Below are 27,508 nucleotides of genomic sequence, written 5' to 3'. Positions count from 1 at the left end.
CCTCCTTACCTTGCCTGCATTCGCCTTTGCCGCCCTCGAGCTGTTGCTAGGAACAAAGAGCGCCGGGGAGAAGAAGGGAGAAGGGCGAGGGAGAGAGAGAGAGAGAGCGAGGCTTACCGCCGTAGTCGCATCCTCCACCGCACTCATGGCCGGCGCTGTTGTCATTCAGGCGGATCCTTGGGGTCGGTCCGACGTATCCATGGAGACGCTGCAGTCGCTCATCGATGATGGCCTCCTCCATCCAGTTACCGACCCTAGCAGACCGGAGTGGATTGCTCCGGGGGGCGAGCCGGAGCCGAGGCCACGCGATGGCTACGTTGTGAGCTTCGTGTCCTTCCACGAGCGCAGTCTCGGCCTACTGGTGGACCGGTTCATGCGGGCGCTCCCGCACTACTATGGCGTGGAGCTCCACAACTTCAACCCCAACTGCATCGCGTAGGCGGCCATCTTCATCGCCGTCTGCGAAGGGTACCTGGGGATTGCCCCCCATTGGGAGCTATGGCTCCACCTCTTCCGGGCAGGGCATACCACCAAGCCGACGGGCACGACGGGCACGAGGAAGGTGGTGAGGGCCGGCGGCTGCACTCTCCAAGTGCGTCAAGACCGGCAACACCTTTACATCCTAGCCTAGCTCGCGTCATCCAATCACCGCTGGTACACCAACTGGTTCTACCTCCGCAACGACGACGGTGGACTTCCCCCCTATACCGGGCGGGTCGTGGAGAGCCAACTGGAGAAGTGGAGGTACGGCGTCTTGTTGGTCGACCAGCCCAAGCTGCAGCTTCTCCTAGAGGGGCTAGAGAGGCTATGTAGCCATAGCCTTACGACGGCTGTGGTCATGGCTGCCTTCCACCACCAGAGGGTGCTGCCGCTGATGGCTCAGCGGCGGCGCCTATTTGAGATGACACCGAATGAGCCGATTGAGGGCATCTGGATGTCTACCGTCACCCTCTCCGATGAGGAGATCATGTGTCGAGTGAGGGAGATGGTGGAGGGGTGGCTGAGGATCGGTGGTCTGACCCTGTTCGTGATGCGCCCATTGCAGGGGTACCTGTCTCTGGTAAGGCACGCGCTGCTACGGCCCCCGAGGCCTCCTTGTTCCTCACCATTTCCCATTCCCTTATTTGTGTTCACCGTTCTTACAGGGGATGAGAGACGTGTGAGCCTCCCCGCCACCCATTCCCGAGGACGTAGAGCGGCGGGCGGTGAACCGGGCATAGGCCGAGGCATAGAAGAAGCAGAAGGACGCCGAGGAGGCAAAGTGCACGAGGAAGATCCTCGAGCGTGAGGAGCTAGAGAAGCGCCGCCGGCAGCAGAGATAGGACAGTCTCCTGGTGGAGGCGTCTCCGTCGCCATCGCTGTCGACTGACTCTTTGGGCGAAGATGATGAGAGCGAGGTGGGGCGAGGTCCCCTAGACCATCTCCCTGACGTCGGGGCGTGGGCGAGCGGCCCAACATTCCTAGGAGGAGGTGAGGAGGGTGCCTTGGGGCCAGCGATCGCCCACCCTGGGGCCGAGGCCGACACGCCCGAGGCACGGGCGTTAGGGAAGCGCACCGTCAGCCCGGTGGGCTCGACGGCAGAGGTGGCCCAGGCGGCGGTGGGGGCAACGCAACTACCCCCGTAGAGGGTCAAGGGGGCACCGGAGTCCGGCGAGGGTCGGCCGGCACCGGCGGACACGGAGGCCGTGCCACCGCCGCCACTAGCACCATTGCAGAGGAGGGACGCAGTGCCGAAGCAGTTGTGTCCCCGTTCAAGGTGTGTGTTTTTTCAGCGGAGTTCGTATCGTCTCCCGCTCGCTTTATGGTCGTATGCTGACCAAGTGGGTGTTTTGCCTTCAGCCGAAAGCGTCAGGCAGAGGTGCCTGCCCTGGTGCCACGTAAGTCGCTCAAGGTGAGCACGGGCTCCACCGTTCAACGGGTGGTGGAGGCGCAGGCCGCCATACAGCGTGGCGTGGCATCGGTGAGGGCCGACCCGAAGGAGCTGGTCGCCCAGGGAGAGGCTGCCGAGGCGGCCATGAAGCAAGCGGAGGAGGAAATGCCTATGCCCTGCGAGGCCGAGGCCCGCGAGTCAGATGGGGCCGAGGCGCCCTTAGTTGCTGAGGCCACCGAGGGTGAGACCGAGGCCCCCTGGACTTCCGAGGCCGAGGCAATGGAGGCCGGGGCGCCCAGGACCACCGAGGCCAAAGTGGTGAGGACTGGAGCCCTTAAGACCACCGAGGCTGGGGTGGCAGGGGCCGGCATGAGCGCGGCGAAGCCGGTGGCCCAGGAAGTGGAGACGGAGGCGGGGCAAGCCTCAATACCGCCGCCGGTCCAAGGCCCGCCACCGTTGCAGGAGAGCGCTCGAGAAGTGGAGTTCCATTCGATCTCCTCCAACAATACTTCCCGGGGGAAGGAGGTGGTAGGTGCCGAGGCGGCCAGTGCCGTGGAGCAGCTGACTCTGACTTCTGGCGATGGAAACTTGGCCCTCATGCGGGTACAACCCGAGCCCCACGGGTGGGATCACCCGCGTGTCTTGTGGCGGAGCCGGGACAACCCTGAGGGGGAGCCTCTGTTCGCCCTCGAGGACGCGGCCGAGGGGAGGCGTTGGGACACCTTTGAGCAATACCGCCATCTGGCGGAGCGGTCGCTGCGGACAGCGCTGTCCGTCGTGGCCGACGATCTGCCCGGGGTCACCCAGGTACGCGCCTTCTTTTCTTGTGTGGTGTCATCTTTTTCCCGAGTTTTCTCGCAACGCTTGACATCCGTTCTGCCTATCAGGAGCTCGAGGCCCGGTCCCTTGAGAAGTCATTGTTCCTCCGACGGGAGAGGGACATCTGGGACCAGCTTCGGCAGCAGAAGGACCTCCTCGCCAATGCCAATGAGCTTCTGTCGGCGCGGAGCACGAAGGTGGAGGACCTTCGCCTTCATTGTGCTGATATGAAGGCTAAGGCGGCCATGGCTCAGGAATAGGCCACCCCTTTGGTGGTGCGGGTCAAGGAGTTGGAGGAGGAGCTGACCCGGGTGGCCGGCGATTGGGACACCTTCAGGTCCCGGGCTGAAGAAGTGACGGCCTCTGCCAAGGCCCTCGCCGGGTAGCTGGGGGCAGAGCAGGGCGCGCACCTACTGACGAAAGGCGCCCTGGTGGAGGCCCTTAAGGTGGCTAAGGCCTCCTGGATGGAGGCTCTGGTCTGGAAAGGAAAGGCCGAGGGTGAGTCCTATTCTCCATGTTTTATTTGTTTTTCCTGTGGTTGACCCCTAACTCCCTGGTGTGATGCAGAGCTAGAGACAAAGGCTTCCAGAGCGGCCGAGGCTTCTCGGGTCAAGGTCTAGAGCTAGAAAGAGATAGCCGAGGCCTCCCGGGTCGAGGTCCAGCACTGGAAAGAGAAAACCGACGGTGCGTCTCGTAGGGCTCTGCCCCTGTTTGGCCTATTTTCTTTTGTGCTTAACCCCATCCTACTTGTTTCGGCGTAGGGTTGGAGAAGGAGATCTCCCGGGCAGCCGAGGCCTCTGTCGTAGTGCAGGCGGTGCTCGAGGCCAAGATCGGGGAGCACGACGCGCTGCAGAGCACCGCCCGTACTATCTGTGAGGCCCTGGGGTTGATGGGGTCAAGTCGGGCAGCTCCCTTAGGAGCCGCTTGACCGCGTTGAGCGGCCAAGTGCGCGAGCGACTCTGGGGAGCGCTGCACACGGGTGTCAAGCGCGCCCTGGCCATCGTCGCCTCGCACTACGCCGGTGTGGACCTCGAGGCCATCAGTGATGGCTATGTCCTGGCTAAGGATGATGAGGACGCTGATGAGGAGGTCACGAAGCTGATGGAGGAGGTTGAGGGTGTTGACACAAAATGTGACGTACTGTGCCTCACACACAGCAAGCCGAAAAGCGTGGCTTCAATTGGGTTCCCGGGTGTTTTGTGATCCGGAAGCGTGCCAGTTAGTTTGACCTGAAAAACTAACAAGGGATAAAACAATTAAATGTCAAACCGGAACATGTCGGGTAATACCGGACAGTTCCACATGTACGGCCCTGAAGCCACTTACAACGACATACGGCTATAGAGAGCTGTCTGCCAACAAATTCATAAACCATTCAGCTAATCGTAAGGTAAATGCATGTAAAGACCTAATTGCCGAATGCATGTGCATGGGAAGACACGTTTGAACAAGTGAAATTAATTATGAGTTAATGCATAACCAAGCTCGGCAATCCAACCGAATTGGGATCCATGAAGAAGGAACGTACAAATAAAAGCGATTAAACTAAACTAAAACCTGCATCTGCCGCACGATACCTAGTTTCGTTAAAGCTTAAACGTGATTAACATGCATGAACCCGCAACATGTGACAATCTAGATTAAGACAATTCGGCCATTATGAGCATATTATCTATTTTGCAAGGGTAATATAAGAATAGACAATGATCGTTGAAACACGAGTAAAATCACAAGAGAAAGAAGTCCGAACAATATCAATCTAGATTGGGCAGAAGTGTGTTACAAATATATAAGAGGTTTAAAACATGCAACACTGGATAACTTAATGAATCTATTTAGATTTGCCATATCTAATATAGAGCCGATAACTATCTTGCCTTCACTAAGCATATGAGTAAACGCCTGCCGCACGGTATCTACTCATAAACGAAGCATAAGCAAAGACTTCTTGATTGTCAAGCAAAGATCCGCCGCACGACCATTGAAAACAAACAAGACTACTTGCACCATGTCTAAATCCACCGCATGATACTAAACATGATAACAAGGTTGTCGGAACTTACGGAGGTCGACGGATCGATGATTCCTCTCGAAGAACTCGACGACACGACAAGAGGACTCGAAAGTTGGCACGGGGCCAGTTGTATTGATTTGGTTGTGAACCTTTCTTACAATGGTCGAGGGTCAATATTTATACCCTAGACAAAATGTGAGTCCTAAAGGACTACGATTTACAAAGGAACTTCTAAACAAACTTGGAAACTTACGATTCCTTACCCTAAACTTATAGATTCCTTTATTAATACAACTCTCATCTTTCCGATCGGTCTTGCCTGCCATCTTCTGTTTTCCCGAATGGAGTTACCGCCTTCCAGAATAACCGACCGCACAAGCATTTAGCCGACCGCTTGCGTTGTTTGCCGAACACCCTTCTTCCCGCATGTGGGTCTACCTGTCATCTTCCAGAATCGACCAAAATCCAGTGTTAACACATGCCCCCTCAATTTCGGGATAAAAGTTGTTTTATTCTGAAATTGACCACAAGCTCTTTCATCCTCCTAGGTCATCACCGTTCAAAACCGCAGCCGCTGCCCAAAAATTCAAGCTTTCAGCGCAACCTCGGACCTCCTTCCAATCTTCAATGGCGACCTAGGATGAAATTCCAGAGGTAAACTTTATTTATATTCGGCAACTTTCATCTCATCCTTCCGCTCCTCTTTTGATTTACTCCCCTCTGATTTCAATCATCTTCTAAAGGAGTACAAGAGCCAGATTTTGATCCCTTATGCTACCAACCCTGACTCCTATTTCCTTGGCCCAATGGGAAATCCTGACCCTTCTGAAATCATTGAGAAGGAAACCCAAAGAATTCCTTTCAAGTCTGGGATTACCTCACCAAACCGATGGCCAAACATATTCAAGAATTGGCCATTTCCCCCAATCACCGGATGGCGTAACTGGTACAGGAGAATGTTGGAGAAGAGCAGCAGCCACTGGGAAAGTCAGGACATCAGTCATTGTCTGGAGTTATCTTTAGCAGAGACACCCAGGAATGATTCCCTTCTGATAGCAGCTTCTCACTTTTGGTCTGACGCTACCAATGCCTTTATCTTTGGTCATGGTATTATGACCATCACTCTAGTCGACGTATTCATGATGACTGGTTTGAATGTGTCATTGCCAGTATATCCTTATAAGTACAAGAGCAAGAGTAATCAAAGAGCCGTCAGTTCTGGATGTGGATGGATCAAACATATCCAGAACTATATGAATGCATCTGGCACCGTTTCTGACAAAGAGTTGAAAGCCTTCATGAATATGTGGCTATGCAGATTCATCTTCTGTGGAAAATCCAATGAACCAACCCTGAATCACATGGTAATGGCTGAAGACTTAGCTACAGGCACCCAGATCCCATTAGGCAAATATCTTTTAGGGTCTGCTTATCATATGATGCATCAGATCACCCTTCAGATGCGCCACGGTGGAGAAATTTCTTGTGTAAATGGTCCCTGGTGGCTAATTCAAATGTGGCTCCAACTATATATGCATCAGATAACCCCTGTGAGCCTCTTCAACCTAAGTTTCCCCTCAGTTAACTATGCTGAAGGCAGTACAGCAAAGGTTAAGGCTTGTCAGACTTATGGGGAAGCAGCAGCATCTATAAGCATTGATATAGACATTGGTCATCTCTTCAAGCTATTTTTCAAAGGATTCGGCAATGTGCTCTGGTTTCCTTACAGAGAAAATGAAGATCTAACTTTGCCCTGCAAGTTTAGCTATGAAATTGGTTGTTCAGGCTAAGAATCCACAGAGATTTTCAACTCCTTTATCAAACCTTGCACTTTGCCAGCCGAATTTCATCATGGGAGATTAGTACAATCCACCTATGAATTCTATTATCCAAACATGGTGGCCAGACAATTAGGATGCGGCCAACTGCCTCCAAAATTCCTCTTCTCAACAATCATAAAATCAAGGGAAGTACTAACAGAAGGAATGGAAGCCAAGAAGGTCTTTGAATTAGGATGGGAATTACCAATATACGAACCATCTCCATTTGGGCTAATAGATGCTGCTCACCCTCTCTTTGTCTCTTGGTGGCAAGAATGGCATGCTCATATCTTCAATATATCAGTTCATTCTTTATGCAAAAACTTGCAACCCGATTTTGCTTCTGACAGTGAGGTAATTTCACTATACCCATCATTTCTTGTTCTTGAATCCATTTCTTAGTTCATGCCCAGCTCTTTCCGCGGAGAATGACCGCTTGAAGATGGCGGCGAACAAGATTGCCGACAAGGTGAATGCTCAGGGGGAGACATCCGAGGCACGCCTTGATGCTGTGGACGGCCGCATTGATCAGGCCGTCATCCAAGGTGTGCACCTCGGCGCTTCTCTCGGGCTGGCGGCAATGACCTCCCAAACCAACGAGGACTACTCCTCCCAGCCAGTTGGCTTCGTTGGAGGACGCCCGGACGAAGTCGACGACATCGATGAACGTCTGGAGGCCTACGACGATCATGCTGCTGCCCTTGCCGAAATCACAAACCCCCAATCCGTCCTCAACAAGTTATTTGAGGAATAGTTTGTATTAGGATGAACTTTATAAACAATCTCGTCCTTTGGAATAATATTTACTTCTTTGATTCTTTTCGGTAAAATTCCACTTGTGACTGTCAGAAAAAATGCTGAAAACAACCCAGTTTCAGACAAACATTTTTTGTGCTAGAGGCGATGCAAACTGCATCGGCTATTTTGTGCTAAAGGCGATATGAATGATATCGGCTATTCTCAGTCTTGTATCTGATTTTTAGGCTAAAGGCAATTTTTTCCTTGTCGTTTTCTGATCTACATTCACGAACCAACCTCAACACTGGGGTAGTATTTCTTAATAAATCTTCCATTGATAGCTCTGGTAAACTCTTCCCCAAATAAAGTCTTCAATATGTATGCATTGCCAGGTACACACTCTACTATTTGGAAAGGACCTTCCCAATTTGGAGACCATTTGCCGAATGCTCTATCCTTTGTTCCAACCGGCAATACAGTTTTCCAAACCAAATCTCCTTTTGCGAATTGCTTCAGCCTAACCCTTTTGTTATAATACTTGGCGACGCGTAATTTATTTTTCTCAATATTTTCTAATGCCTTAAGACGAATCAAATGTAAATCTTCCAATCCATCCATCATCAGATTCTTATAGTTTTCTTCTGCTAATTCTTTCTGTAAAATAACTCGCCTTGATCCTGACCGTAGTTCCCATGGTAACACAGCATGATGTCCATAAACCAGTTCATAGGGAGACGTTTGAGTGGACCCATGACAAGCCATTCGGTAAGCCCACAATGCTTCATTAAGAACCAAGTGTCATTTCCTTGGTTTTTCATCAATCTTCTTCTGGATAATTTTAATCATAATCTTATTTGATGCTTCTGCCTGACCATTAGCTTGCGCATAATAGGGAGAAGAATTATACAACTTAATCCCCATACTTTTGGCAAAGTCACAGAATTCTGAAGAAGTAAATTGAGTTCCTTGATCAGTTGTTATAGTCTGAGGAATCCCAAATCTATGAACTATATGTTCCTTAACAAAACTGATCATATTCTCTGACGTTACCTTCTTCAAAGAGATAGCTTCAACCCACTTGGTGAAATAATCCATGGCCAAGAGTACAAATTTGTGTCCCTTACTAGAAGGAGGATTGATCTGACCAATTAAATCTATACCCCATCCTCTGAACGGCCAAGGCTTGATTATAGGATTCATAGCAGACGCTGGAACCTTTTGAATATTGCCGAATTTCTGACAATTGTGACACCCTTTGTAATATTCAAAACAATCTTCCAACATAGTTGGCCAAAAATAACCAGTTCTCCTAATTATCCACTTCATCCGATAAGCTGACTGATGTGCACCACACAATCCTTCGTGAACCTCATACATCACTTTCTTGGCTTCTTCTTGACTTAAGCATTTGAGCAATACTCCATCGATGGACTTGTAATATAACTGATCATCAAGAAACACAAATTTGAGAGCTTTGTACCTGAGTTTTCGGGAAACCTTTTGAGATGGATTTTTCAGATAATTGGTAACTTCGTATCTCCAATCACCATCTACTTGATCAGTATTTAAAACATCTTCTTCTATAGCAAAAATTTCCCGATTCTCTCGATATCCAGAAGCAGCTTGAGCTAACTTATTTGCTTCTTCATTGCACTCTCTAGGGACATGATGCAAGGTTACTACCAGAAAATTCTTCAAAAGTTCTCTACACTCCTCATAATATTCTCTTAACACATTGTTCTTGCATTCATACTGACCATTCAATTGATTAATCACCAACTCAGAATCCCCAAAGATTTCGACAGCAGCGGCCTTTACTTCTATAAGAAGCCGAAGCCCTCTAATCAATGCTTCATACTCTGCCTGATTATTAGTAACATGAAATTCAATAGGAACCGCGTATTCAAAAGTTTTTCCTTGTGGGGAAATCAAGAGAATACCAGCACCACCACCTTTGTTACAAGATGATCCATCGAAGAACAAAGCCCAAGGCACAATGCTTACCACTTCAACAGAAAGATCCCTATGTTGGGTAATAAAATCGGCAATAATTTGACCCTTTACCGCCTTTGCCGATTCATATCTTAAATTAAATTCCGACAACGCTAAAATCCATTTGCCAATTCTTCCATTCAAAATCGGCATTGATAACATATGCTTGATTACATCAAAACTAGAAACCACCACGCATTCGGAATTCAACAAATAGTGCCGAGATTTGGTACATGAGTAATATACACATAAGCAAAGTTTTTCTGCAGCCGAATACCTTGTTTCCGGGTCTAACAACTTTCGGCTAAGATAAGCTATGACTCTTTCTTTTCCTTCAAACTCTTGCATAAGGGCCGATCCTATCGTTAGGCTATCGGCCGCTACATACAACTTAAAAGGCTTGTCAAGTTGTGGAGGTACCAGCACAGGTGGTGCTTTCATATATTGTTTGATCTCATCAAAAGCCTTTTGTTCTATGTCACCCCATACAAATTTTTGATCTTTTTTGAGCTTCAATAAAGGGGAAAAGGGTAAAACTCTTTCTGAAAGATTGGATATGAATCTTCTTACAAAGTTAATTTTGCCTAACAATGATTGCAATTCTGTGAGATTAGTTGGCGGCACAACTTTGTCTATTGCTTCCATGCTCTTCTTACCAACTTCAATTCCTCCTTTATGAACTAAAAATCCCAAAAACTCACCAGCCGAAACTCCAAAGGCACATTTGTTTGGATTCATCTTCAAGCCATGCTTTCTTGTGCACTCCAGAGTCTTTCTTAAATCAGCTAAATGCCTTTCATGATCTCTAGACTTGACTACTACATCATCGATGTAGATTTCTACAATCTTACCGATCAGCTCATGAAAAATATAATTCATAGCTCTTTGATAAGTTGCACCGGCATTCTTTAACCCAAACGTCATGACTATCCACTCGAACAAACCAATATGACCAGGACATCTGAAAGCTGTTTTCGAAATATCTTCTATTGCCATAAAAATTTGGTTATAGCCAGCATTACCATCCATAAAACTAATGACCTCATAACCTGCTGCTGCATCTACCAGCAAATCGGCAACTGGCATTGGGTAACCATCCATGGGAGTTGCCTTATTAAGATTTCTGAAATCTATACAAACTCTCATTTTTCCATTTTTCTTGTATACCGATACTATATTTGAAATCCACTCTGCATACTTGCATGGCCGAATGAAGTTTGCTTCTATTAATCTTTCAACTTCCTTCTTTACATCGGCTAATACCTCCTCTTTGTATATCTTCCGTGGAGGTTGTTTGTAAGGACGAAATCCAGGTCTAATGGGTAATCGATGCTCAACAATGGAACGATCCAATCCAGGCATTTCCGTATAATCCCAAGCAAAACAATCTCTAAACTCTTTCAACAGGTTTATCAACTCTGATTTATATTCTGGGTCTAACTTCGCACTAATATACATCGGTCTTGGCTTAGAATCATCACCAACATCAATTTCTTCCAATTTATCAGCCGACATAAAACCACGTCCCAACTTTCCTTTGTTGCCATCGACAGGATTTCCCATTAAAAATTACTATGAGAGCCGACTGCTTGGATCGGTTGTTGGTCTTCGCTGAAAACATTCACAGGACCTTCTTTCCACACTTTTCCGGAGAAACAATCAACGCCTTCATATTCCCAATAAATAGACTCTGTGGCAGCAACACTTACCGAATCATCAGCATGTACAATTTCAACATCATCTCCAATCCATTGAATGAGAATTTGATGCATGGTTGAAGGAATGCAGCAATTAGCATGGATCCAATCTCTGCCCAAGAGTAGACTATATGCCCCCTTGCCATCAATGACAAAAAAGGTAGTAATCAGAGTTTTCGATCCAATGGTCAACTCGACATGGATAGCACCTCGGGTATCGGAAGGATTGCCAGCAAAGTCTCTGAGCACCATGTCAGTTTTCAACAATTCTTCATTAGTCATCCCAAGTTTCCTGAAGGTAGTATAAGACATGATATTGATAGCAGCCCCTCCATCGACAAACATCTTAGTTAAAGGCTTGCCATTGACATATCCCTTTAAATAGAGTGGTCTCAAGTGACGATTCTTGATTGGTTTATCAAAAACAGCCTGCTGTGTTAATACAAGCTGAGCCATCAAATCCTGACATTCACTTTCATCAAAATCAGAGTACACCTCTTCTTGGACATCTTGGCTTTCGGGAGCTATAAACTCTGATGGGAGGAAGAAAGCCATGCAAGCATTAGCCGAAGGACCACATCCATCAGGCTTCTTTTTAGGACGCCATATTTGCTTTGTTTCGGCAACTTCCAATTCCAGCTCCCTATTCCTCAACCGTTGCACTCTTCTTTTCTGACTTTTCCTCAGGCCTGGAGGACACCACTGTCCTTTTTGCCATACGTATTTATAGAAGTCAGCTTCCTCATCATGCACTCTATTATGAATCCAACCCGAACCTGCAACTCTTTTCCTTTGCTGATTCTCAAAGCCACCTATCTTTAAGCGCCGATCATCTTCAGGAACCTTTGTTCCAAGTCTTTCATAGACGGGACGGCGGTTGACTCGAGATTGCCTATACTCGGAGTACTGAACACTACACTCCGGACAATTATTTCTTGCAGGCAACCTCAAACCTTCATTCCAACAATGCCTAAAGAACGAACAACCCCAATGAGACTGCTCCTGTTCTGTCATGTATTCTTCTTGCTCCCTTCGGTATACTTCTTCCTCATACCTCCGGCGTTCTCCCATAAACCATTGCTTCTTACAGTATTCCTTCTCTTGTTCCCTCTGCCACTTGTTTAGCAAAATACGTGATGTAACTCTGGGTTCGGAAGTTTGACCTTTTTCGGTTCGGCTATTCTGAAACCGAATTCGTTGCTACAGCTCTTTACTGGTGACTTGCCGATCCGGGTCAACAGCACCACTCTCCTTTGCTCTATCAGAAGTCAACACCTTCACCTTGCCTTTACCCTTGAGATCATTGGCAGAGACCATATTCACAGAGAAAGAAATCATATTTTGTGGAAAAGGCTGATCATCAATTTTCATCTTACCATCAAACCTCAAATGTCCCTCTTGGATAGCTTTCTGGATTCGTATTCTGAATACTCGGCAATCATTAATAGAATGAGAATTAGTGTTATGGAAACCACAATACTTTTTATCTTTCACTCCTTCAGGACGTAGCATAGGATGTCCTTCTGGCAGCTTGATGCGCCCTTCCTTTATCAACAATGCAAAAAGTCTATCTGCCTTAGTAACATCAAAATCATAGGTCCCCTTTTGTTGCTTCAACCAGCGTTGACTAACTTGAGTGGGTTCCTTTGCCCAATTTAACTCAGCTGCAGCTATCTCATCTTCATCAATATACTCAGTCGCTTCATCCAGAAAACCTTGATACACCTCATTAGTGGCATTGTTCTTCTGAAAGCGATTATCTCTCCTAAATCCTTGGGCTTGGTTACTCATAGCTGCTAAACGCTGTGCAAGTTGGCCAAGATCATCAAACTCTAAACCGAACAACTTCTCCCTGATATTCGGCAACATTCCTGCTATAGCTATTCCAGGTAGTTGATCATCTGGTAAATTTAAAGAATAACACATATTCTTGGTCTCCCTAAATCTGTGAAGATATTCCAATGGTGTCTCATTTGTTCTCATCCTCAGACTCATGAGATCAACTAACTTCTTCTCATTAGTACCCGTATAGAAATATGAATGAAACTTCTGTTCTAGTTCTGCCCACGTACCAATGGAATGAGCTGGTAGAGATGTGAACCATGTGAAAGCTGGTCCTGTAAGAGACAAAGGAAAATATCGAATTCTCCAAGCTTCATCTGAAGCAGCTTCTCCAAGCTGCATTAAGTATCGACTGACGTGCTCTATGGTACTAGTATCATCTTGACCAGAAAACTTAGTTAAATATGTCGGAGGCTTCACCCTTGGAGGTAACGCCACTCTGTTGTACCATTCTGGATAAGGAGACTTGTATGAATAGGATTGATTCTTTGGCTTCAAGCCGAACTGATTTTGCATCATATCGGCCATCCTGTGCATCAAAACATCAATGCCTGGATCCTGATTTCCTTGTACTTGCACTCCAGAAGGCAATCCTGAAACACTTCTATACCCTGGATTTGGCATAGCATTGATAGCACTGTAATCAGTAAATTCTTGATACCCATCACCATACATATTCTTTTGCAATCTGTTTGATATTGGAGAAACTCTATAAGCTGAAGGTGGCACTTCCCCTGTGGTACCAAATGTCACCTGGCCATAGGTGGGATGTGATTGCTTTTCAGTATGAGTCAATCCACCTATATTTGAAGGCGACGCTACTTCTTTTCCAATAGGCTTCTCTTGATGCTTTGGAACATTGAAAAGCGTCGGCCCATTGAGTGGTCCAACATTTTCTTCGAAGTATTTATCAACCATTGGACCAAAAGTACTGATCATGATTGCCCGAAAGGTATTCAGAAAAGCTGTGTGATGGTTTGTCATGGTTTCTCCCATGGCTTTATAGACCAGGGCTGCCATCTTCTGAGCATCTTCCTCTTCAGTGTAATCAGTTTGATGCGGAAGAAGAACCCTTGGCATTGACTGCTTTTGAAACACTTTATTGCTCTTGTTTTTTGAAAAAGACATCAAACACTTCCATTGGTATTGCTCACATGCTTGCAGCACTAAATCCTTGTAATTATCTGGCAATTCTGCCATGCTTACATCCAGAACATGATCATTGTTGATCTCAGATGCCATCTTGAACTAGCAGACTGTCCCACCAGGCGTGCCAAAAAGTGTGTTGACACAAAATGTGACGTACTGTGCCTCACACACAGCAAGCCGAAAAGCGTGGCTTCAATTGGGTTCCCGGGTGTTTCGTGATCCGGAAGCGTGCCAGTCAGTTTGACCTGAAAAACTAACAAGGGATAAAACAATTAAATGTCAAACCGGAACATGTCGGGTAATACCGGACAGTTCCACATGTACGGCCCTGAAGCCACTTACAACGACATACGGCTATAGAGAGCTGTCTGCCAACAAATTCATAAACCATTCAGCTAATCGTAAGGTAAATGCACGTAAAGACCTAATTGCTGAATGCATGTGCATGGGAAGACACGTTTGAACAAGTGAAATTAATTATGAGTTAATGCATAACCAAGCTCGGCAATCCAACCGAATTGGGATCCATGAAGAAGGAACGTACAAATAAAAGCGATTAAACTAAACTAAAACCTGCATCTGCCGCACGATACCTAGTTTCGTTAAAGCTTAAACGTGATTAACATGCATGAACCCGCAACATGTGACAATCTAGATTAAGACAATTCGGCCACTATGAGCATATTATCTATTTTGCAAGGGTAATATAAGAATAGACAATGATCGTTGAAACACGAGTAAAATCACAAGAGAAAGAAGTCTGAACAATATCAATCTAGATTGGGCAGAAGTGTGTTACAAATATATAAGAGGTTTAAAACATGCAACACTGGATAACTTAATGAATCTATTTAGATTTGCCATATCTAATATAGAGCCGATAACTATCTTGCCTTCATTAAGCATATGAGTAAACGCCTGCCGCACGGTATCTACTCATAAACGAAGCATAAGCAAAGACTTCTTGATTGTCAAGCAAAGATCCGCCGCACGACCATTGAAAACAAACAAGACTACTTGCACCATGTCTAAATCCACCGCATGATACTAAACATGATAACAAGGTTGTCGGAACTTACGGAGGTCGACGGATCGATGATTCCTCTCGAAGAACTCGACGACACAACAAGAGGACTCGAAAGTTGGCACGGGGCCGGTTGTATTGATTTGGTTGTGAACCTTTCTTACAATGGTCGAGGGTCAATATTTATACCCTAGACAAAATGTGAGTCCTAAAGGACTACGATTTACAAAGGAACTTCTAAACAAACTTGGAAACTTACGATTCCTTACCCTAAACTTATAGATTCCTTTATTAATACAACTCTCATCTTTCCGATCGATCTTGCCTGCCATCTTCTGTTTTCCCGAATGGAGTTACCGCCTTCCAGAATAACCGACCGCACAAGCATTTAGCCGACCGCTTGCGTTGTTTGCCGAACACCCTTCTTCCCGCATGTGGGTCTACCTGTCATCTTCTAGAATCGACCAAAATCCAGTGTTAACAGAGGGCCTCGGCATAGCGCTGGCGAAGCTGTTCGAAGAGGAGGTGGTTCCTCCCACGCCGTCCGCCGACGCAGGAGATCCTAAGCCTTGACCTGGGCCAAAGGGGCTGTGTAAATAAATTAGGATTATTATCGTGATGTTTGTGGCCGTCGAGGCCTTTTTTGAAGTACTTATGCGTCTACGCTTTCTAATCGTTTCTTTTTATGGTATTTCTGAGCCTCTGCCCTGTCTCGTTTCTGAACATATCACTTGCAAAAAACTTCATCAGAGCCTAAGCTGTCCCTAGGGCAAAAGGTGGTGAGGGAGTGCCATAGCCCGGAGGCATAGGCCGTCTCGCGACTCGGCCGGTCTTTTGGCCCTAAGATAGACTTTCAGTCCTTAGGTCTTTTACAATTGATTTGTCAGAGCGCGCTAGAGAGTTTGGCGTAGAATTTTTTTTGAAAAACGACTAAAAAATGGTGCATGGGACTTAGGGGGGGAGTCCCCCCTTCTAGCCCCCGAGGGAGGCTCGTTCTACAGAGGCAGAGCCGTTTCTCGCTCGAGCCCCGAAGTGGGCACCTCTGTAGATGCAGAGCCGAATCTTCCTTTTGGTGTTATCATAATGCTGAGGCCCACGATGGGCTCGGGGGGTTTCTCAAAAATTAGAACAATTAAAGAACGCTTCTTTATTGTATTTCGAGAAACAATGTATAGAATGCTTGGAAATTTAAGGGTAAAAGCGATGTAGCTGTTCTATGTTCCAAGCGTTGGTGAGGATTTCGCCCTTTTCATTGGCTATCTTGTAGGTCCTGGGCTTCAGCACTTGGGCGATGATGTATGGCCCTTCCCATGGCGGGGTCAGCTTGTGGTGGCCCTTGTTGTTCTGCCTCAGTCTCAGCACCAGGTCACCCACCTTCAGGTCTCGGCTTCGAATGTGTCGGGCTTGATAGCGCCGTAGGGCTTGCTGGTATTTGGTTGAATGTAGTAGTGCAACGTCTCGGGCTTCCTCCAATTGGTCGAGGGCATCCTCGCGGGCAGTGTGGTTGCTTTGCTCGTTGTAGGCCTGCAGCCTCGGGGAACCATACTCCAAGTTAGTGGGGAGGATGGCCTCGGCTCCGTAGACCAGGAAGAATGGTGTAAATCCCGTGGCTCGGCTCGGGGTGTTCCTCAGGCTCCAGATGACTGACGGGAGTTCGGCAAGCCATTTCTTGCCGAATTTCTTCAACCCGTTGTATATTCTTGGCTTGAGGCCTTATAGGATCATGCCGTTGGCACGCTCTACTTGGCTGTTTGTCCTAGGATGTCCCACGGCCGACCAGGCCACACGGATATGGTGGTCGTCATAGAACGTCAGGAATTTGTGGCCGGTGAACTGCGTCCCATTGTCGGTGATGATGGTGTTCAGAACCCCAAACCTGTGGATGATATCAGTGAAGAATAGCACCGCTTGCTTGGACTTGATTCGATTGATCGGACGAGCCTCGATCCACTTGGAGAACTTATCGATTGCTACCAGCAGATGGGTGTAGCCCCCGGGGGCCTTCTGTAGAGGCCCAACCATGTCGAGCCCCCACATGGCGATGGCCATGTAATGGGGATGGTTTGGAGGGCTTGGGCTAGGAGATGCGTCTGCCGTGCGTAGTACTGGCATCCTTCGCAGGAGCATACGAGCTTGGTGGCGTCAGCAACTACCGTTGGCCAGTAGAACCCTTGGCGGAAGGTGTTTCCGACGAGCGTCCAAGGCGCTGCATGGTGCCCGTAGGCTCCCGCGTGCAAGTCCCAAAGTAGGGCTTGGCCTACCTCGGTGGTGATGCATCGTTGGAGGACGCCCGATGGGCTTCGCCTGTACAACTCGCTGTTGCTGAGGGTGTAAGTCTTGGCTCATCGAGCAAGCCGTCGGGCTTTGGTCCTGTCTGCGGGAAGCTCTCCTCGGACGAGGCAATCAAGGAACGAGACTTGCCAGTTTGTGCCCTGGTTGGCCTCGGGAGGTTCCACATTGACTTCCATGACCTTGGGCTTGGCCGAAGGGGTCTCGGCGACAGAGGGGGTCTCGAGCCCTGCGGTAGGCTCGACCGATGGGCCCTCTTCCACCACCGAGGCATAGTCGATGGAAGGTTTGTGGAGGTCTCTGGCGAAGATGTTCGGGGGGACCGGGGCCCACGCCGACGCCATCTTTGCCAGTTCATCCGTGGCCTCGTTGAATTTACGCACGATGTGGTTGAGTTTGAGACCGTCGAACTTGTCTTTAAGGCGACGTACCAGCTTGTAGTACGCCTCCATTTTGGGGTCATGGCAGTTCGACTCCTTCATCACTTGATCGACAACGAGCTATGAATCGCCCCGTACGTCGAGACGCCGTACTCCAAGTTCGATGGTGATCTACAAGCGGTTGACGAGGGCTTCGTACTTGGCTGCATTGTTGGAGGCGGTGAAGTGGAGCCGAATCATGTAGCGCATGTGCACTCCAAGGGGTGAGATGAAGAGCAGACCCGCGCCTACCCCGGTCTTCATCAAGGACCCGTCGAAGTACATGGTCTAGCATTCCGCCTAGACTTGAGCAGGTGGCAGTTGGGTGTCGGTCCACTCAGCCACAAAATCGGCCAAGACCTGAGATTTGATTGCTTTCCGAGGCGCAAAAGACAGGGCTTCCCCCATGAGTTCGATGGCCCACTTGGCTATCCTACCCGAGGCCTCCCGGTTATGGATTATCTCTCCTAGAGGGAAAGATGACACCACGGTCACCGGGTGGGACTCAAAGTAGTGACGCAGCTTGCGTCGAGCCAAGACTATGGCGTAGATCAATTTATGGATGTGGGGGTAGCGTGTCTTGATCTCGGAGAGCACTTCGCTGATGAAGTAAACCGGTCGTTGGATGAGTAGAGCATGCCCTTCTTCCTGCCTCTCGACCACCACGGCCGCGCTGACCACCTGGGTCATTGCGGCCACATAGAGTAAGAGGGCCTTACCCTTGGCTAGCGGTACTAGGACGGGAGGATTGGTGAGCAACGCCTTGAGCTTGGCGAGGGCTTCTTCGGCTTCGGGGGTCCAAGAAAAGCGTTCCGATTTCCTCAAGAGGCGGTACAGAGGCAAGCCTTTTTTGCCAAGGCGCGAGATGAAGCGGCTCAGGGCCACGAGGCATCCCATAACCCTCTGCACTCCCTTGAGGTCTCGGATTGGTCCCATGTTGGTCAGGCCGAGACCTTCTCTGGGTTGGCCTCGATGCCGCGCTCCGAGACTATGAATCCCAAGAGCATGCCTCGAGGGACCCCGAAGACACACTTCTCGGGGTTGAGCTTGGTGCCCTTCTCTCTGAGGCATCTGAAGGCAATCTCCAGGTCATCGACGAGATCACTGGCCCTCCTAGACTTGACCACGATGTCATCCACGTAGGCCTCGACGGTTCGCCCGATGTGCTCGCCAAAGACCTGGGTCATGCACCGCTGGTATGTGGCCCCTATGTTTCTGAGGCCGAACGGCATAGTCACATAGTAGTACATGCCAAATGGTGTGATGAAAGAAGTCACGAGCTGGTCAGATTCTTTCATCTTGATTTGATGGTAACCGGAATAAGCATCAAGGAAGGATAGGGTTTCACATCCCACGGTGCAGTCGATGATTTGGTCGATTCGAGGTAATGGGAAAGGGACTTTTGGGCATGCTTTATTCAGACCGGTGTAGTCTACACACATCCTCCACTTCCCATTTTTCTTCTTGACTAATACAGGATTAGCCAACCACTCTGGATGGGACACTTCCTTGATGAATCCGGCCGCCAAAAGCTTCTACACCTCCTCGCCGATGGTCCTACGCTTTTCCTCATCGAATCGGCATAGGCGTTGCTTCACCGGTCTAGAGCCGGCCCAAATGTCCAAGGCGTGCTCGGTGACCTCCCTTGGTATGCCCAGCATGCCCGAGGGACTCCACGCGAATACATCGGCATTCGCGTGAAGAAAGTCGACGAGCACGACTTCCTATTTGATGTCGAGGGTGGCGCTGATCCTCAGTGCCCGGTCATCAGGGCAGGCAGGGTTGACTAGGAGGAGCTTGATGGCCTCCGCAGGCTCGAAAGTCCTAGCTCGACGCTTGGAGTCAGGCGCCTCGCTACCAAGCCAATCGAGGTTGACGATGAGGGTCTCGGCCTCTATGATAGCCTCAGTGTACTTGATGCATTCGATGTCGCAGTCGTATGCATGCTCGTATGTGGACTCAACAGTGATGACGCTGTTGGGGCCCGGCATCTTGAGCTTGAGGTAGGTGTAGTTGGGGACCGCCATGAACTTGGCGTAGCATGCTCGCCCCAAGATGGCGTGGTAGGTTCCCTTGAACCCAACCACCTCGAAGGTGAGAACCTCCTTGCGGTAGTTGGAGGGAGTACCGAAACAGACGGGCAGGTTGATGCGCCCGAGGGGTCGCGTGCGTTTCCCCTACATGATGCCATGGAAAGGCGCGGCATCGCCTTGGAGCTGTGACTGGTTGAGCTCAAGGAGCTCCAGTGTGTTGGCGTAGAGGATGTTGAGGCCGCTGCCTCTGTCCATCAACACCTTAGTGAGCCAGGTGTTGCCAATGATGGGGTCAACGACAAGTGGGTACTGTCTAGGGTTTGGGACATAGTCGGGGTGGTCATCCTGATCAAAGGTGATCGCCTCCCGAGACCAGTTGAGGTACCGGGGAGCGGCCACCTTCACCGAGAAGACCTCCCGGCGCTCCCTCTTTCGCTGTCGTGCCGTGAGGCACGCTGAAGGCCCGCCGAAGATCATGAAGGCGTTGTGCACCTCGGGGAACCCGTCGTCCTTGTCGTCATCCCTATCGCCAGCGCCCCTCCTCTTGGCATCATCGTCGGGGAGCCCGAGCTTGGTCTAGTAACGCTGGAGCATGGTGCACTCCTCAAGGGCGTGCTTCACCGGGCCCTGGTGGTAAGGGCAGGGTTTCTTAAGCATATCGTCGAAGAGCCCGGGGCCTCTGGGGCCTCGGGGATTCTTGCGCTCTACGGTCGTGACTAGGCCGGCCTCGAGGACTTCTTGCTTCCCCTGGCGACCCTTCTTCTTTTTCTTGGGGAGGTGGGGAGCCGAGGCCCCGGGGGCCTCGTCCCTCCACTTCCCCTTGGCGTCGTTGTCAGGGAAGATGGCCCCAACGGCCTCTTCGCCCGAGGCAAAGTTGGTGGCAATGTCGAGGAGCATGGCCGCCGGGGTTGGTACGTTCTGGCCCAACTCTCGGACCAGGTCTCGGCAGGTGGTGCCGGAGAGGAAAGCTTGGATAATTTTTGAGTCGCCGACGCTTGGCAACTCGGTGCATTTCTTGGGGAAGCGTCGGATGAAGTCTCGGAGAGACTCGTCCGGCCCCTGGCGACAACTCTTGAGGTCCCAGGAGTTCCCAGGGCGCACGTATGTGCCCTAAAAGTTCCCGATGAAGACCTTTACCAAGTCGTGCCAATCGTGGATCTGCGAGGGAGGGAGGTGTTCGAGCCAGGCTCGTGCCGAGTCTGACAAGAACTATGGGAGGTTGCGGATGATGAGCAGGTCATTGTCCGCGCCGCCTAGCTGACAAGCCAGGTGGTAATCGGCCAGCCAAAGTTCAGGATTGGTCTCGCCGCTGTACTTCGTGAGGTTGGCCGGTTACCAAAACCGGGCCGGGAAATGAGCAACACGGATAGATCTACTGAAAACTCGAGGGTCAGGCGGCTCAGGAGAAGGACTGCGGTCCTCCCCACTGTCGTAGCGGCCACCTCGGTGCGGATGGTAGCCTCGGGCGGGCCCCTCATTGTCGTGGCGTTGTCGCCTGCTGACCACATCGTGGTCGCCCTGCGCCTCGCGTCGGTTGCCGAGGCGGTCGTGCACCAAGGGGACCCTGTTGGCTGTCGTCGTCCGAGCGGGCTTGGGACGAACTGAGGCCTCTCTATCCTACCGAGGTGATGTCGCGGGTAGTTCTGAAGCACCCCCATGTTGTCTAGAGGCGGAGCTTTTGGCCTGCTTTACCACGGCGGTCTCGAGGAGATCCTGGAGCTCGCCGCGGACCCGTCGCCCCTCCGTGGTAGAGGGCTTGGACTAGCATCACCGCTGCCGTGACGTTCTGACTAGCGCGATTGAAGATTGGGGGTTGCTCACCCCCTTCGTCGTCGTTGATGCGGTGGTGGACGTCACAGGCCCTCCGTCGGGCTCCTCCGTCCTCACCGCGACCCCGCTGCTCCTGCTCGAGAGTGTCTCAGAGCTGCTGCAAAAGGAGTCGGTCTTGTTCGACCTTGGCCTAAAGCTCACGGAGCTGCTCCAGGTCCGGGCGTTGAAGTTGTCCGGGTGCAAGGTTCCCGTTCCGCGCCGCCAGTGGGACAACGCGTGGAGGTGTGGCGCCGCTTGCCCCCTGGCGAAGCGGGGAACGGTTGCCTGCCCCCTCGTCCTCATCGCTTGCTCTCGGCATCCCGAGCCCGATGTGGAAACACTCGCAAGTGGGGTCGTAAGTGTCTTCGTCATCGGAGTCAGAGTAACCGAAGCAGTAGTCGCTCATGGCCAAGAAGCGGTGCATAGCTTCAGGGTCGCAAAGCCCGAAAAGTCTGCTCCGGCCCACGCCTCGTCCTCCTCCGAGGAGTCGGCGCGGGTGTGAGTCGAGGTTGTGGAGTCGAGGTCGAGGGCGAAGCGTTGAGGGCGTCCTGAGGGCTCCGCGTGTGCGGAAGCGTAGGCGGAAGCATAGGCGGCGGCGGTGTTCCTTAGCCCGAAGGGGTACGGGGATGGTGCCATCACCGGGCTTTGCTCCGCCGGAGTCGACTCCTCAGGAGGTGGCGGGGCAGAGCTTGACGACGGGGCGTCGCCGTGCGCCACCAACACCTTTCCCATGTCCAGGCTCAGGCTAGACAGGTCCCCAACCAGGGACCTTGTGCCAACAGCTGGGCATGGGATACCGGCAGAGCGTGGCGCATCGCCCTGAGCTTGCACGGGGTCGAGGTGGTCACGCCCGTGCCGTGCTTGGCGAGCGTGATGAGAACGGCAGCCTGGGCGCCGCCTGCGCCTAGGCTGCTGGGGCGTGACGTCGTCGATGGTCGGTGGGGCTCGAGATGAGAGGAGTACCATATCGTACTCATGTCCTAGAGACATGAACTCTAGGCTCCCGAACCAGATTATCGTGCCAAGACGCAGTGGTAGCACGGGGTCTACCATCCGGAACTTGTCGGGATGACGAAGATGACACGCAGTAGAGCCCCTACCTGGCGCGCCAACTGTCGGTGTTTTGGACCGGCGGGTCCTCAACCAACTAGTGAAAATGTACTGCGTGCTCCTAATCCCGGATGATGATGCAAAGGGACACAAGGTTTATACTGGTTCAGGCAATGGGTGCCCTACGTCCAGTCTGAGAGATCAATCTCGTATTCCTTGCACCGAAGTGCTTGTAGTAGGGGGTTACAAGCAGGGTGAGAGAGGGAGCTTGTCCCAGGTCTCTGCGTGGAGCGGTGTGAATTGCTTGAGATGTTGATCTCAAGCAGCGGGGAAGCGTGCGTGTTACTAAGTGTCGCTTGCGCGTGAGTGAGTGAGTTCGTCTGTCTGTCTGTGCGTGTGCCCGTGTCTAGAAATGGCCCCGGTCACTCCCTTTTATAGTCGAAGGGGGGACCGGGGTGATACATGTGTTCGCTACACAGCTCCTGTAAGCGGAGGTGGCGTGTCCGAGCCCTGTAGCTCGCTACTATGGCGGTATGGTCGATGGAGCGGCCCTGTCCTTGATGTGCTGGAGAACGCGCCGGTCGCATCCGATCCTGTGCGACGTGGGAGCTCCCGTGATAGCTTGACGCAGGGCATGGCGGACGATGTGCCGGTCGCTGTGTGCTGGTAGTGTAAAAAGCCGAGGCTTAGTTGGTGCCGAGGCCGAGACATCGTCGGGGGCTCGGCGGGTGTGAATCCCGAGGCTGCCGAGACCCTGAAGTGGATTGCCGAGGCTTGGAAGGAGCAGTTGGTCCTGTACACTGATTCCGAGGCTATAGTGGCCTGGACTTGACTCCCCATGCCGCGTTGTTCCTGGAGCAGGGGTTAGGTAGCACAGTGCAGTGCGGGCGTCAGTCGTGGGCATAGTACCGAGCACAGCGGCCGATAACCCCTGCCCCGTCCTGTCCCGGACGGCATGGTGTTGATGCGACTTCTCGTCTCGTCGGCCGCTCTGCTGTGTTGAGCCATCGTCCGGTTGATGTCGCGGGAGTGGTTGGTCGCATTAATTGATCGTGACGTTCTGTCAGGGAGACCTGTCGAGGCGGAGGCGACGGGGTTGTTGCCGAGCCGGCCTCGAGCGAGGCAGAGAATCGACACCTCGTCCGAGGCTTTACGCGTGGGGCCTCGAGCGAGACGGAGAATCGGTTCCCCGTCCGAGGCCTTTCGTGCGAGGCCTCGAGCGAGGCGGAAAATCGGTAGGCCGTCCGAGGCCTCTCGTGCGAGGCCTCGAGCGAGGCGGAGAGTCGGTAGCCTCGGACAAGGCCAGGGGTTAGCCTATAGTTGTCTCTTGACTTTGATTTTGACAGGGTCTAAACGATTTTTTCGGTTTTCGCTTAAGGGACCCCTTTTTATGGTACCCGACAAAAGTAGTGACCAAAGAAATTGTTCCGGCGGCCCCTTTTTGGGGGATATCCTTCTTCTTCTTCTTCACTGATATAGAGGGTGCTTGACTGTAGCTTCTTGTTCCTCATGTTGACCTCAATCATCCAGAAAAGGCCACGGTCCTTGTCCTTCAGCAAGAAGCAGATGACATCTGGATCACCCAAGCTCACCAAAGGAAAACTTGGCTGCACCCGTGGTAGGAAACTGTGGCCAGCGCCAAAAAGACTGAAAATTTTCTCTGCTCCCATGGTGGTGTCGACATCCATTGTCCATTTGCCTTCATGTTTGTCATCCAAAGTCCAAGTTGTTATGGCGAAGGGACAAGACGAAGCAGGACGTTCAGTAAGAATGCAGACGAGCTTAATGATGTCATTGTCAGTGACACAGACACACCGCAATGGGTCAGGTGAGCCGGCGTCCCTGTACGGACGGCGAGACTTCAAAGCCTTTTTAGGCAGAGGGATGTAACGGAGCGATTGCTGATGATCTGGGTCGCTGCTGCTGTCAGTGAGGACATCAACAAGAAGCATGCCCTGGTAGTAATCGACCCAGCACAAGCATCTGCCAATGGGCACGACGACGTCAGTCATCCACGAGTAGATGTTTATCTTCATGTCAGGAGGGTTCTGCACCTTCTTCACACTCCATTCCTTTGAGATGCCAGAGGCAGGAGGTGCATGGTGCAGCACGCAGAGCTCAAACTCATCATTCTCAGAAAATGTGAGTTGTGCCACCGTGAACTCGCCTTCGTCGCCATGGCACAGGATGCCCACATCTTGGTCCAACATGATGCGCTGCTGCTGGTTCCGGTATGGCTGGAAGAAATTATCAAGCTTGGGATTGGTGTCGCCGCCGTGGAAGAAGGGGGAAGCAGAGTCAGGGTCGGCGGAGACGAGGATGAGCAGGAGTAGACGAAGTAGTCGTCGGGGAAGAAGGGAGCTCTGCTCCACATCAGAGGATCCTCGAAGGTGGTGGCCATATGGAAGAGAATGGAGTTGCGGTGGGCGGCGATGGCGGTGGGCTCCGAGAAGCCTTCGATCGGCGGCCTGCCCGTCCAGTGGATGTAGAGACGGGAGACCGCGGGCGGGTCGGCGATCCTGAGGGAGGCGCGGACGGGGCGGCCGACGCAGTCGTGGGCGAGCGCCGAGGCCGTGGCGTCGTCTTCGACGACACCGCAACGCCTCCTGCTGCTGCGGTGGACGATGCTGTCGAGGATCAGCCACCTGGGGACGCGCGGCGGCAGAGGCGAGGCAGAGGGCTTCCTATGCTCCGGGGCGGACGACCTCGTCGAAGAAGAGGATAGCTTCCTCACGCCGTTGGCGGGGGCGCGCGTCGGGGAGCGGTTCCTCACGCCGTTGTCCCTCGTCGGAGAAAGAGGTAGCTTCCTCACGCCGTTGCCGGAGGCGCGCGTCGGAGATCGGTTCCTCACGCCGTTCTCTGCTTCTTCCATGCTGCCGCCGCAGCAGTGGAGATCGACGGCAGGCAGCAGGGTTAGGGTTTCGTCTGGGAGCGATGAGATGGGGATGCGATGCGGCGGCGGGCGGAGCGGCGGAAGCGGATGGATGGATAGGGATTGGGGAAAGTGGATCACGAGCCACACCACACGACAAAATCCTCCACGGTCACTCACTCCACCCACACGTGCGAAATGACAGCTTTACCCTCCCGACTTCTGCATTTCAGCTCCAATTGTTGTGTAGGAAAACTCATAATCAAACTGAACCACCTCTAAAATTCAAATAATTTTTTATATGCTCGTTCCGTTCCAAAATAAGCACACATTTCCCTTCTCCACGTGTCAATCATTTTTAAATTTATATCAATATTTGCAAAAATAATACAAATATTTATATAGCCGAATAAATAAATTCATTATGAAAGTATATTCCACGATAAATATAATAAAGTTTATTATATTAGTTTTTTATATATTTATTAGTCAACTTTAGAAAAGTTTGAATCATCGGTAAACGAGAATTTAACTTATTTTGGTACAGAGAGCGTATATTAGGGGAGAAAATACTTGAAAGGGCCAAGGTGGTTATTTGCTTTGTACAAAAGTAAAACAATTACAATCTATATTAACATTAAGGCATACTTGGCATGATCACAGGTGTTGATGATGGAAGGAGAGCAGGGTGGGTACTTGGGCGGATATGCTGGTAGATCTCTGTATCTCAACTAAAAAGACTAAAGAGGAGACACCGTTTTGGTACGACATTCCAACATGGGGCCATGGTTCTGCCTGCTGTGATCCCGCACCCATCGCTCTTTCCCCCTTCCTTTTACGATGAAATCTCTACAACTAAAAAATACGCAGAGCAATCGTCCCCCGGCTACCTTCGCTCGCTCGCTCGCACCCGCGTGGTGGACCCGGACGTCGCCTACTCCCTCCCCTCCAATCACGCTCCATCCCTCGTGTGATCCCGCTCCAATCACGCGGCCCTCCCCCTCACCACGCGCTCGCCCACGCCGCCGCCTCCTCTCCCACGCTCCCTCCCCCTCGCCCACGCCTCCCTCCCTGCCGTGAAGTCGCTCGTCGCACTCGCGCCGTTGACCTCGCCGTTCGTGCCCGCGTTGTAGTCCTCGCCCGCGCTCACCCACGCCACTCCCCGGCACGCCACCACCGCCCATGACCTAGCCGTGCGTTTCAGTTCGCACATCGGCTCCTCTCTAGCCGCCTTGTCCACAGGGTTCTCCCCAATGAGCACGCGCTCGCGGAGTGTACCAAGCGCCACCTTGGCAGCCCCGACGCCAGCGCCTACACTGCCGGGATCAACCTAGAGGCGCGCTCGTGGCAGGCTCCCCGCACTGCGGCGGCGCGGTCGCAGGTGGCGCCTACACTCTGCAGGTCTAGGGAGGTGCCACTGGGCTGTGGCTACCGCGGCGCTGCGCTCGGAGATGGTGGAGAGGTGGAGCAGCCTTGCGCCGCCGGCGACGACCATGCGCTGCATCCTGGATCAGCTGGACTGGCAACAACCTCCTAATTGATCCGTGGTCGGCCTTGCCGGCAGATGGACCGGATCACGACGGCGCATCGCATCTTCCTCTCCCGGGTTGTGCCTGCTCCTTGTTCCCCTTCCTCTCCTTATCCCTTCCCCTCCTAGAGCTTTTTTTGTGTTGATTTTCTTCTACGTCTACTGAATACTACGATTGCCGTTCTTCCAATTTCAGCCACATTTTTTTATTTCTATGCATTGCTCACATTGGTACCTCCTATCCACAATAGGTTGCCTTATGATTTGTTTCACAAAATATGCCTATCATACATGTTTCCTTTATCAAATTTGTCAACTGTACCATTTTTTCCCATTAGATTACAGCATATATATTAAAAAATTCCCTGTGTTTCTGCTATACTGCAGGTCAAAGGAGGACCGCTTCGTCCTACAAGACTCTATTGTAATGATCAGTCGAATGGCTCAGAATCAAGAGTAATGGCCAGTGTTAAAGAAGGGAGCTTTTATCTGTACCTAGGAACTAACAAACTAACATGTTTTCCTCCCAATTCAAGTAGGTAA

General features: G+C 51.1%; 1 pseudogene; it reads right to left on the bottom strand.

Moving 5' to 3' along the window:
* The window catches only part of LOC136482792 (uncharacterized), a 31,865-nt pseudogene extending 6,219 nt beyond the window's left edge, over window positions 1-25,646 (bottom strand).
* Window positions 25,647-27,508: the final 1,862 nt, after the last annotated feature.

The sequence above is a fragment of the Miscanthus floridulus genome, chromosome 9 (genome assembly GCF_019320115.1).
Source record: "Miscanthus floridulus cultivar M001 chromosome 9, ASM1932011v1, whole genome shotgun sequence".
Lineage (NCBI taxonomy): Eukaryota > Viridiplantae > Streptophyta > Magnoliopsida > Poales > Poaceae > Miscanthus > Miscanthus floridulus.
The sequence above is the reverse complement of the archived record's forward strand: the minus strand, read 5'-3'. Positions and strand labels throughout refer to the sequence as shown.